The 12,547-nt window shown below is 35.7% G+C and overlaps 1 protein-coding gene across 2 annotated transcripts in view; it reads right to left on the bottom strand.

Moving 5' to 3' along the window:
• The window catches only part of HDAC9 (histone deacetylase 9), an 853,144-nt gene that overhangs the window by 313,870 nt on the left and 526,727 nt on the right, over window positions 1-12,547 (bottom strand). The window lies entirely within an intron of this gene.

Below are 12,547 nucleotides of genomic sequence, written 5' to 3'. Positions count from 1 at the left end.
TGTCTTACTTGCATGATTCCTCCAACACACTGAAATTCTAGAGAAAAGAGACAATGTAATATTCCTGAGCTACACAACTGCAGGATCCCATTTAACAGACACTTAGAGAAGAACAAGCAGCCCCATAAAAAACAATCAACTTTGAAAGAGAGACCCTAGATAACTAGACACTGGAAAGGACACAACTTCAAATAAGCATCCACTAACTCCTACAACCCTTACTTCCATCATTACCTCAGACAACATATAAGAGCAGCTTAGAGGATATTGTGGGGAGATGAAATTTATCTGAGAAGATTATTAGTCAGGTAATGAAGGTCACAACTGTCCCTCAGAGGGACCATCTTCTGAACTGTAGCTTGCAGAGGTGTAGAAACTCCCCCTCACTACCAAAGCAAGGCTAGAAAGGTTCATGGGGAAATAGCTCATCAGAGCTGGAGGGCCAAGGACACTTCTGAGTCAAGCAGAGGGCCACGGACACTTCTGAGTCAACACCTCAGAGAGGTGTTCAAAACATCCTGCTCACAAGGGCCTCTGTGAAGACAAGAGGAAAAAAAAACTACAAGGGATGTGTGGCCATAGGAAAGGAACTGAAGGCCATTCATGAAAGGTCAGCCAGAGAGCACATGGCCAGTGTCCAGGAAATGCCACATCAAAAGTTCCTGCTTACTGAGGAGTGAGTCTGCATCTTATCCAGCTTCTGGATGTTTCACTACAGGGAGTATTCAATAATCAAGAGGAAGCTACAAATACCACCTGCTAAGTAAAAAGACTTCTCTTGCTGCCTTCTCCTTGCAAGTTCCAGTTCCCAGTTCCAACATGGTTTCTCAGCGCCTTGACCTCCCAACCCCTGATGGTTTTATCCTCTTCTCTATATTAGGCGCAGTATCATGGTTACACCCTAGAACTTGCCTTTATCAATAACTGTACAATCTCCTAAATCTCAAATTCAAACATTATTCCTTTCTTCTGGCTCAATCCCAAAATATCCTGACCCCAGTTATTCCTAAACTGTGAAGCCTGAGTCTACCACATTCTCACTGCCCAGCACACCTTCCCTCACTTCCCTTCTTGCCTGTCTGGGTTCCATTCTCCATCACTAAGAATTGCTCCCTTTTTATATCACTTTAACTCACCTGTCCTTTTTAGTATGGGTTTGACTGGGCAAATACAACTATTGACCACAGTTAATATTAAATCCCTACCACACCTAAGCAGTTAAATACACTAGGAAATAAATAAATTACAATCATATTGAATGTTCATCTTCAAATTCATGATGATAACCTTCAAATGGACCCCCAGCGTTCCCTGAAAATCCAATTACATTTCACTAGTTAATTCACTCCTATTTCAAATTACTTCCTTCCTCGTCTAACTTTGAATATCCAGACCTATCTTCATTCCTGTTATACCTTCGCTGCTGATTTCATTGAGAAAATAAAAGCATCAGAACAGAAACTCAACATCCTGCTACGATCAGATTTATCAAATCGTCCCATTCATCTTTCCTTTTGTGCAATGAAAGAAACATCCATTGTGCTTTCTTAATCAATCTCTCTGCCTTTTTTTTTTTTTTTTTAAGATTTATTTATTGATTGATACAAGCCCTGGGTACAGTCAGAAGCGCAGGAGGGTGAGAGAATTCACCAGAGCCAGAGCGGGGAGCAGAGCAGGCAGACTGACGAAACACACTGCTGAGGGGAGCAGCGGGCGGCAGGAGAGGTCTGCGCACCATGTGGAACCCTCTGGTGGGAGGGGATCGAACCAGCGCTGCAGAGGCTGCGCAGCTTCGCAACCCAGTGCTCAATAGTAGCGCCACCGGGGAGGCCCTCAATCTCTCTGCTTTTACCCTGGATCTTCTCCACTCCTGTAGTTATCCACTCACATATCCCCCTCTGGAGAATTCTCATTTGCACACATTCAGTAATATTCATTATAAATAAAGCCTCTATTGAAACTTTTCTCTTTCATTGTCTTCAATTTTTTTACTGTTTTTTTTTTAATTTTATATATTTTTTTACATCATTTTTCATTTTTGCACAACATATGCATTTTCATCTTGGTTATAGTCCATTGTCTTTAATTTTTAATCCATTCTTCAAAATCCTTTTCCCATTCTCCCTGGAATCCATGCCAACTAGGCTTTCATCCACATTATTTGACCAAAATCTCTTTGCTACAGTCAATAGTGACTTCATAAATGCCAAATCCAGTGGCAATTTAAATATGATATTAATTGGTGTTGCTGGGAATAAAGTGCTTTAAAAAGGAATACAAGGTAAAAATCATAGCATCTTTGCAAGTAAGAGATTAATATTACTAGTGTTGGTTCAGCCAAAGACCAGACAAACTGTTAATTTAAGGGAATATAATTTGCATAGATAACAAGTTTCTCAAAGAAAATCTCTAATACTAACAAAATATGGAATGTCTACAGAATATATTATATATACACTTTAACACAAAACCTGCAGAAATGTGACCTGTTGGTGTATTTTTGAGGTCACTGAAATACTCAGAAATCACATCATTTAGTTCATGAATCAAAATTGGTCAGTATTTACAACCTCACTGGCATAGATACTAAGTGAAACCGTGTATAACCATTTCAGCGTGCAATACAGAAACAATGACATTTGTTCCAGTCAGTTCCTTTGGCTGCATTTATGCTTCTGATGAACTAAAGGAAACATGAGGGAAAACTATGCCAGAATGAATAATGCTGTGATACCTGGACAAGAAGGCCAAATGGCAAAATGTTCTTCTTCCAACAGCAGAATTCCTTAATGGTTTATAAAAGAAATGCTTCTTGACATAAAAGAGGTAACTTATGAGTGGAGAGCATATAAATATAAAATGTTGGAGTTGAACAATTTTTAATACATTCTTCAAAATCCTTTTTTTTTTTTAAATAAGGAAGTCTCTTGTGCCCAAGAGTAGCTGAGTCATTTCCAAAAAAAAAAAAAAGGAAAAAATAGAGTAGGAACTAGGGAATTTTGTACAATCTTCCACACTGCATTTTCTTCTGAAATAGCTATATTCTGATGACAACTGAATTAATATAAACAATTCCAGCATCTCCAAACTTGCATATTTAGTTGCTTACTTAATATCTTTGCTTAGAACTAGAATAGCTAATAAATATAAACTTGAAATAGCTCAAAAATAATCTTTATTCCTAGCCTACTCTAATGTACTGATCACCTAATTTTTCTCTTTTGAGTGAACATTACCTAACTGTAAAAGTCAAAAATCTAGAATTTATCCTTGTTTCTCTTCTCAATCATCTTTTTCATAGATATCTTAAAACTTAGTACTTATTAGCAAAGCTTTAGCACTCTGTCTACATGTATGGTAACTACCACTTTTTCATCATCTCTGGAATAAAATGATTATTTTTGGAGTTTCACAAAGTACAAAGGAGAAAGATCTCCTAGAGCTGGTATTATAAAATGCAAAAGCACAGAGGAGAGGAGTGGACCTATGCTTATTTTATTTTAGGTATTTGATGAAAGCTGTTTTTGTTTAAATAGTCAAATTTGCCAGATGGAAAGATTAGCAATTAGCATCAGCAAAAAAAAAAAAAAAAAAAAAAAATCTACAATCAAAAGTCACAGAAAACCTGCCTACAAGTTTGGCTTCAGATTTTTTTTTTTAATTTACTTGGTGTTTTTTGTACATTTCTGACTGTTTACTAGGAAATTCAGTATTCAGAGTATGTCGTGTTCTCTGCATTTTTGAACTACAAATGTGGCCATTACAAAGATGGTATGAACTAACCCTTTTCTAATTTGTACTGTTGCTGAGTGGGCCCCAGATGCAGGGAGGAGCTGTCTGCTTACTCTCAGTGGGGTAGCAGAGGCTTTCTTTGGTTGAACATCTGGAGGTGATCCCCCAGCAACGTCGAACTGATGCCTTGCTGGATAGCAAACACAAGACGAAACATCTGTGTGACAGATAAATGTGCAAGCCTGTGTGAATCTAGGCCGAGGCCCCATCTGTAAAACACACCGTGTGTCATTCCTCTGACACCAGGTGAGTTACTTTGGTGGGGAACCCAGCTGAGATGAAGAAGATGATGACTGTGCAACTATTCCCTCCTCTTTTATCTGTGCTCCCACTCATCTGTCAGGGTGTCTCTGTATTCTCCATGCTACCGTGCAGAAACTGTGTTGAACACTAAGAATGTTGCAGGCAGTCTATCGCCATTCCACGTTTAACAAACTTAAACACCCTCATTCAGATATTCGGTAGGCCAGATAGCATGATAATTTATGAAAATTTCTGAGCACATTAAGTATTACAGTGAAAGTCTTTATATCCTGATCGGTCTTTGTTAGGATTATGATTATAGTAAGTTCCTAATGTCAGTGTTTATATTCCATGTTAATCATAATTTATTCTATTGGCAAATGATGGAAAATTCTTTAAATAATATTTAAAGGCTATCTGCTAATTTTTATAAATTAATCCATTATGCTCATTTCTGCATAAATTACATTGTATGGTAAATGTCTAGAAGTCAATATAAGTGTAAAGTACTTTGGAATGAAATAACTCTCAAGTCTAGTTTTTATGTTTCCCACAGAAATCCTTAATGTTCCCACAAAAATATTCAGATACGGGATGTCAATTAAGAGCAGAGCATAAAAAGAGGAAATCTGCTTTTGATAGACATCTGATTTTCTGAAATTGTCAACAAATCATTAAGCACAAATGTTTGAATGTGATTATTAAATTATGCAAAATGACCTTCAACCCAACTCATCACTTTCTTATTTTGTCTCAGAATTTGAGACAGATTTTACTCAGGGGAAGGCAGTAGCACAAGTTTTTCATTTCTTCTTTAAATAAATGCAAAATTCTTCATTTGGAAAATAAAACTTTTCTCCTATGCTCCAAAGGAACTAGATTTTAAAATAATGATAAAATTTCATCTCAATTCACAAATAGATTAAGCATATAATAACTCTTCTCAAAACAACATGAGTGAGCTTTGAATTTGAGGTCTACCTACAGAAGAACTCTCCCTCAAGCCAAAATACTCCATGTCATTTAGTTTCTGTGCAATTCTGAGATATAACCAGAAGAACCACAATTAAATAAAAAGACAGATTTGCTACACTGTAAGCCTTCATAGTAAGTCTAAATACTGATTATTCATAAAAGCCTAAGCTGAAAATTGTCCTTCCTTATCAATATTGAAGAGGTATAAAATTAATCTAGGGAGGAAGGGAATTCTTAATAAAAACTTGTTTACCTTTAAATCTCTAAATGATTGTCCAAAATTATGCCTGCAATTAATATATCCTCCCTCTGGCTCTTAGATCACCCTAATATTTCAATAGCTTAAGTAAGTGTTTGCTTTTGGAAAGCAGGCTGAATATTTCCCCCTGTTAGTTCAAGAAAGTTATCAACCCACTCTTTCACTTATTCAGTATTTTTTACTGAGCATTTAGTACATGCCAGGTCCTGAACGAAAGTGGTTAGTGAGGCAAGATCTAGCCTCTCAGTGGGGGAGGCAGAAAATAAGCAACTGAAGAGTAGAATTTGATGTGATAAGGAATGTTTCTAACTTGGGCTGTCTGGAAAGAACTGCCCCCCTCACCCCAAGAGGTGAGGTTGAGCTAAGATTGCTCCACCATCATTGAGTCATGAGAAGATATGGGGGTTGAACATTCCATACAAAACTGTGGCTAGAACAGCTAGCGATGGAATGAGATTCCCCACAGACTGGAGAGGAGACCAGTGTGGCTGGAGCTCATCAAGCAAGGGAATCGAATAGGAGCTGAGGTCCATAAGAGGTCAAGAGTCAGATCATGACAGCCCTGTAGGTCATGGAAGTGTTTGCATTTTATCCTGTAAACAATAAGGAACAAATGGGTAGTTGTAAGCAAGCTCTGACTGACATGATTTGAATTACATTTCTAAATGATCACACTGGCATCTATAAAAAATTGGATTTAGGTGGACAAAAGTGGAGAAAGGAAAGCTTGACCTTCAGAATATAAAGCACATGGGCCTTCTTGGTGGCACAGGTGGTTGAGCGCAGCGCTGTGAAGCTGTCCGCAGCCTCTGCAGCGCCGGTTCGATCCCCGCCGGCTTCGGAGCAACCCTCATGGCAAGCAGACCTCCCCGTCTTTTTTTTTTTTTTTTTTAATAGAGTCATGTTTGTTTATTTATTTATTTATTTGTTTGTTTTTTTGTTTTTTTGTTTATACATGCACTGGGAACAGTCAGAAGCGCGGGAGGGTGAGAGAATTCACCAGAGCCAGAGCGGGGAGCAGAGCAGGCAGAAGGACCGAAGTACACTGCTGAGGGGAGCAGCGGGCGGCAGGAGAGGTCTGCGCGCCATGTGGGACCCTCCTCTGGTGGCCGGGGAGCAGCTGGGGATCGAACCGGCGCTGCTGAGGCTGCGGGCAGCTTCACAACCCAGCACTCAACCGCTGTGCCACCAGGGAGGCCCGTTTTTATTGTGATTTTGAACTGTGTCTCAAAGGTGAAAAAATCACAAACATCTCCCTTTCTCCTAATCAGTCACTCCATTCCTTTGGTAAATTGGAGAACCGTGCTCACCTTTTAAAAAATGGATAATCAAGAGTAGGCCCCAAACAGTAATTGTCATACTGAGATTCAGTGTGACCAGTCATTTTAACTTTTCAGATAATGCCAGAAATTCAGATCTGTATTTGAAATCTTTCTATATTCAAAGCTTGACCAATAATTGAAATGCTTTTTGGACATTAGGCAGACTAACTCAAACATGATGCGTGCTGGTTGTTAATCAAGTTAGTTCCTATGTCTTTGTTATTGTTTTTCATGGCATTACATCTTTTGAAGAATTGAAGCCAGTTCTTCTGGAATATCTTATGTTCAATATGTGTCTGAGTTTTTCCTCATTACATGCAGGTTAAATATTTTTTGACAAGAATAGTACATATGTTATGTCTTGCACCTCTTATCACATCATAGCACAAACAGGTCTTCCTGTTAATTATTATATTAAGGGTCTTCATTTATTTTGTGTTCATGTGTAAATTTTTATTTTATAATAATTATAGATTCATTTTTTAAAAAGGACCTTAGGCAGACCAAAGACAGCATTTTAATGGAATGGAACAGCCCATGAGACCTCTGAAAATAATCCCTTATGTTCCTTCTTCTTGAACATTTTATGGTTTAAATCATAGGGTTGATGTCTGAATGCTCTTAAAATATATTATCCGTCCTAGTTGTGATCTGCTTTACATTCCCTACATAGTCAACAATTCAACAACTTTGCCAGTGGTTGGAAGCAGGGCTAGGGAATGACTACAAAGGAGCTAGTGCAAGGGAAATTTGGAAGTTGAGGGAATTTTTCTGTATCTTGATTGTGGTAATTACATGACATATGAATTTGTCAAAACTCATTGAACTCTAAAGCAAAAGGAATAAATTTTAATCTGTGCAAACTACACCTCAGTACAAAAATTAGATAGCTTACTCTAATACTGTTCCAAAGAGAAAACAAGGGCTGCTTCATAATGAATAAATAAAAAGATGCAAGAGTATGGAACAAAATTTGGTGATTTTGTTTTACAACAAAGTAACTTGGTGCAATAGTGAGACAAGTGGGAAATGTATGTCTCAGAAATATTCTAGCACTTCCAAACCACCATTTTCATTAACACAATAAGGAAAATAGAATTGTTAGTGCCACATAAAAATATACTGTATTTGATTTTATTAGTGCTGTCATGTTTACAAAGCTCTTTCAATATACCATCTTGTGTAATCCTCACTATAAACCTCAAAATGTGCAGAAGAGAATTATTAGGCAAAGAGGTTTAGCACTTTGACCAAAGTTGCAAAACTGATGAATGATTGTGCAGGTCATCAGAAATTTCTTTTGGAAGGACTATCAAGCATTCCCAAGCTTATGATTAATATGAGTGATGCATTTTGTGAACTATTAGAACCATCTTTGATTAGAAAGATCTGTTTGCAGGTCCATGAGCCATTCAAAGGAAAGAAGATGTCTTCGTTCTTTTCATTTCCAACATGTAGCATGATGGTTGTGAATCGATCTTTATGGAACATCATCAATTACTGCACATCAGGAAATTATTTTTAAGTGAGTTTTTACTGTTGTTTGGTACTACGAAGTTGATAGCAAGAGAGTAATGGTACATTTAGGCTATTGTAGCATAGCCTTGGATGTATTTCTGCCTGAGGAATGGGGATACTCTAGACCATATAAAACTTCTGGGTTACTATACTATCTCAGATTTTATAAGTATTCCAAGAAAAAGCAGAAAGGTACAGGGGAAAAAAAAACTCCCTAAAATCAGAACTTAGAAGCAACTAAAATCTGTAACAAAGAGACTGCTACACACTGGTGGATTTCATGTACACAAATCACTTAGCTATATTAAAAATTCCTTAGTAAGACTTAATTATTTCATTCTGTCAAATGAAACTATTTGTCAAGGTTGGGAAACAACCAAATTATTTAGCTTTCCTCTCCCTTTGAACTGCCTGGAATCAACATCAGTCAAAATACTCACATGGTTTAATTCCCCAGATATTTTTCTTTCGCCTATTTTCTTACCTCATAGTCATGTCCAACTATTGTTTTTCTCATTCAATAAAAGTGTCTCTGACTAGATTAACAGTGCAGAGTGAAAAGGAAAGGTGGAGGTCCTTTCCTTGGTCTTTAAGTCGTGAAAGCAGCACTGGGAACATTCATGAATGTTACACATTAATCCACTGAAATGGTCATTTAGTTTCTTTTCCAAACACAGGATTTCATCACATCTAATAATAAAGCAACAATCATTTTCTGTATATTATAAGCCATCAACTTGTAATTATATAGTGAAATGCTTCTATATGAATTCTCTGTGATGATGTAAACTGGTCTTGTAGAGTAAGTGGTTTTTATGAAGCCCACTATATACCTACACAGATCTATTTACATTGGGCTAATCATGTAGAAATAGCATCTATTTAAGGGTAAAGTTAGAGTTTCTTTTATAAACCTCTATAGATAGATAAATAATCGAGGAGGCTTTTTACTGTTATAAAATTAAGACTGCCTTTCAATTCTTGCTAAAGTTTTTGGACATACTATCCATCTAATGGGCAAAATGTAATCCTAAATTGGTGATTAAAGACGCTGCATGGAAACAAGCTGTCAAATGGATACAGAGAAATTAAACTTGACAACAGTAATGCCTACTTTCCTAAATGAAAGCCCAGTTCAAGTTTCTACTCATCCATTTCTCAAAACTTAAAGCAATGCATTTTCCAACCACCCATACATGAGATGCCAATATTTGCATTTCAGTTGAACTTGAAGAAGTCAGTAGACTTTCAGCTTTAGGCTTGCTCAGAACTCTTCTGAGATGAAGAGGTCGGCCCAATCTTAAAAAAAAAAATGGCAATATTACATGGAAGAAAGGAATGAGATGTGGCCTGGCTGTGGTTGGCTCTGTAGTGCATTCATACTGCACCACTGGAAAGTCTTATAATCAAACAGTTCAACCATCAGGTCCATATAAAAAGACTTCCCAGTGAGTAACTGGATGGAGGGCAATGTGTGGAAAGTTGGAAAGCAGGGTTTCTTTATCCTGGCAAGTCCAAAACATTACTAAATAAATAAATAAGATGAAATTCCTTTGTGATTTGTCTCTGAAATTTATTTTTAACTCTAAGTTTTCTACCTTTAGCAAAAATAAAACTAGGAAAACCCTGTTTCCTGCTAGGTGAAAAAAAAAAAAAAACACTGAAATCATAAGCATCAGTGGTTACGGAAAAATAATTCCAATCTATCGGAATTCCAGATTTCAACCTCTAAACCTGTCATTATAGTCAACTTAATTAGAGACCCTGAAAATTAACTTTCTTGATATAAAAAAGTGAGTTTGAGAAGATAATATACATAAGAACTCAAGCCTGGTGTTCTGGTTCATAATAAATCCTACATATAAAAGAGTTGATATTATTTAGATGCTCCTTTCCCTGATGTGTCTATAAAGAGCTGGGGAAGTACACAGTGCATTAAGACAGGAGGAAAAGATACAGTGTGATAAATAAACACAGAAAACAAAGCAAATATTGGTACATGGTTTTTATGTAATTATCCTTAAATATTTAATTTTCCCTCAAGGGCAGTATTACCTTTATTAAAATGAAATTAATATGAAGTGCTTACCTGTCATTTGATAATATAAAGTGTGACTTTAAACAATGTAAACTTTTTAGAATACACATATCTACATAGTTGCTATTCTTCAAATTACTGATTTTGGAAAAATATACACTTTGCTCAATAGTGCACAAAAGAGTTCTATTTTACAACTACCTTCAGGGCCACTTTCTTTATACGGAAAAAAAAAATAAAATAACACACAAACACACACACACACACACACATGCCTGCTATGTTTGTATGATACCACAGGCTTGAAAGCCTATAGTCCCCTGGACTGCTGTGGATGGATAATCAGGGACAAGGAGTGGGTATGAATCATCAGGGCTTGTGGAGAGTAACATTTATGTTAGAGAATTGTTTAAAGAAAAAGAAGACAATAGATACTACTTAAACAAAGGATCAAGTTCCCGTCCAAAAACTAGCGAAAGCTCTGCATTTCCTCCAACTCAGCATTTGAGCATAAATACATTCATGCCTTGCCTGTCAAGACATAATATCTACCTGTTTTAATAAGAGCAAGACAGGACATCTGCTTGCCCTCCCCTTTACTAGTCTTGTCATAGATATATTTTTATTATGATAAAATAGCATTCATGTCAAAATGCTTAAGTATCATAGTAATAAATATATAATAAATACTTATATCTAGAGTGAACCTTGACATATAGAAGGTATCATCTGATGATTTATGTGGAGGTTTTTTTTAAGTGTTGGCTGATACCCAGTCACAGGAATTCATAAGATATTTATCACATACCATATTAGAAGAAAGAGGAGAGAGAAGAAAAAAGGAAAAGTAGATTAAAAAATGTATTTAAAAAGTATAAAAAATAACTCATAGTGGTAACTTAACAAGTCTCAAGTCTTACTTCCTCCAAAAAAAATTCCTTCCTCATGTCCTCTATCCTAATGCTTAACACATTGTATTACTGTTTACTTGAATATTTCACTCCCTTGCTCTGTACACTGTAAGGTCCTTGAGGACATTGTTGCTTTCATAGTATCTAAAACAGTGTCTGGCTCAGAGAATTGAAAATGAGTTGCTCAATAGTCACATGCGTGAATAAGTATTTTATATTTTTGAACAATTCTTAAGCTTTCTTAAAATGCTGCCCATATATGGATTCAATAAAATGAACTGGAAAAATAGGTTATTAGAAAAAGGCATTAAATCTACGTAAAATAGAAACTTAGGTATAAAACTAATACTATTAATACCATAACAGAAATACTTCAAAGAATAATATCATTGCTGGGAGCAAAGAGTTTTATGTTAAATTATGTCACAACAAAAATGCCTAAGGATACTTTAGAAATTTTGTGTATATCATTCAGAGAGTTGATATGATTCAAGATCTGCTCTTTTATTAATCAGGCAGTGTTCAGCATGCGCCTTCAAAAATCCTGGAAATGTCCAAGTAACTAATGTGTGTTTTGTTTTTGTTATTTGTAGTTTTATTTTACCAATAAATCTGTGGCAGTATTTAAACTTGAAATGGGTTTAGAATAACATCACTATACCCTTTAATTTTTTCATTTGCTATTTTATATTTATGGGGAAGATCTATTTTAGAGCCATTTTTTTCTTATTATTAAAACAATAGATACTGGCAAAAGCAACAGTCTCCTCTTGGTATTTAACAAAAAATTCTTTTGAGAGTCATCATTTATGAAAGTACCACATATTAGCAATAGAAATTGTTTAATTCTTTTCTCAATTTGTTCATTACTTCAAAAAAAATTGAAAGAACAAATGTTAAGACTATGATTTTCTTATTAAGTTTCTCAAAACACTTTCAGTGAAAAAAGAATAACCAAAATGATAAATCATTCTGACAGGTTTTCCACTTACCTTTCAAGCATGTCCCATTATTTACTGGTAGGTATAACAAATAATATATAAACCCTACCAGTTGTATTTATTTCTATTTAAATTAGTAAGCACTCATACCATGGTCTTATAAGGCAAATAACTCTTACCACACAAATTTTTCATGTAACTGTCATTAGAGTATCAGCCACAGCAGGTAAATTAACAAGTATGGTTAATAACATTTATATTATCAAGCTATAATAAGCATAAATGAATGCATTCAAATAGTAGCAATATAAGAGATAGTCTCCAAACTTTTACATCAGTCATTGTATAAACTTTGTTCTGAAAAATATAGTTTTGTTTCCAATTTTTCTAAAGATAATTAGCAGTAAATATTGTGAGCTTATATTTTCTGCTATAACACATAATAAATAAATAGAGAACACATTTTTATGATACCAATGGCTTGACTCCGTTTGAATAGCATTAATAACAGTTCATCCATGATCATGGGGAAAAATGACAAAGTTGCT

The sequence above is a fragment of the Talpa occidentalis genome, unplaced genomic scaffold (assembly GCF_014898055.3).
Source record: "Talpa occidentalis isolate TD23 unplaced genomic scaffold, MPIMG_talOcc4v2.1, whole genome shotgun sequence".
In the NCBI taxonomy this organism is placed as follows: domain Eukaryota; kingdom Metazoa; phylum Chordata; class Mammalia; order Eulipotyphla; family Talpidae; genus Talpa; species Talpa occidentalis.
The sequence above is the reverse complement of the archived record's forward strand: the minus strand, read 5'-3'. Positions and strand labels throughout refer to the sequence as shown.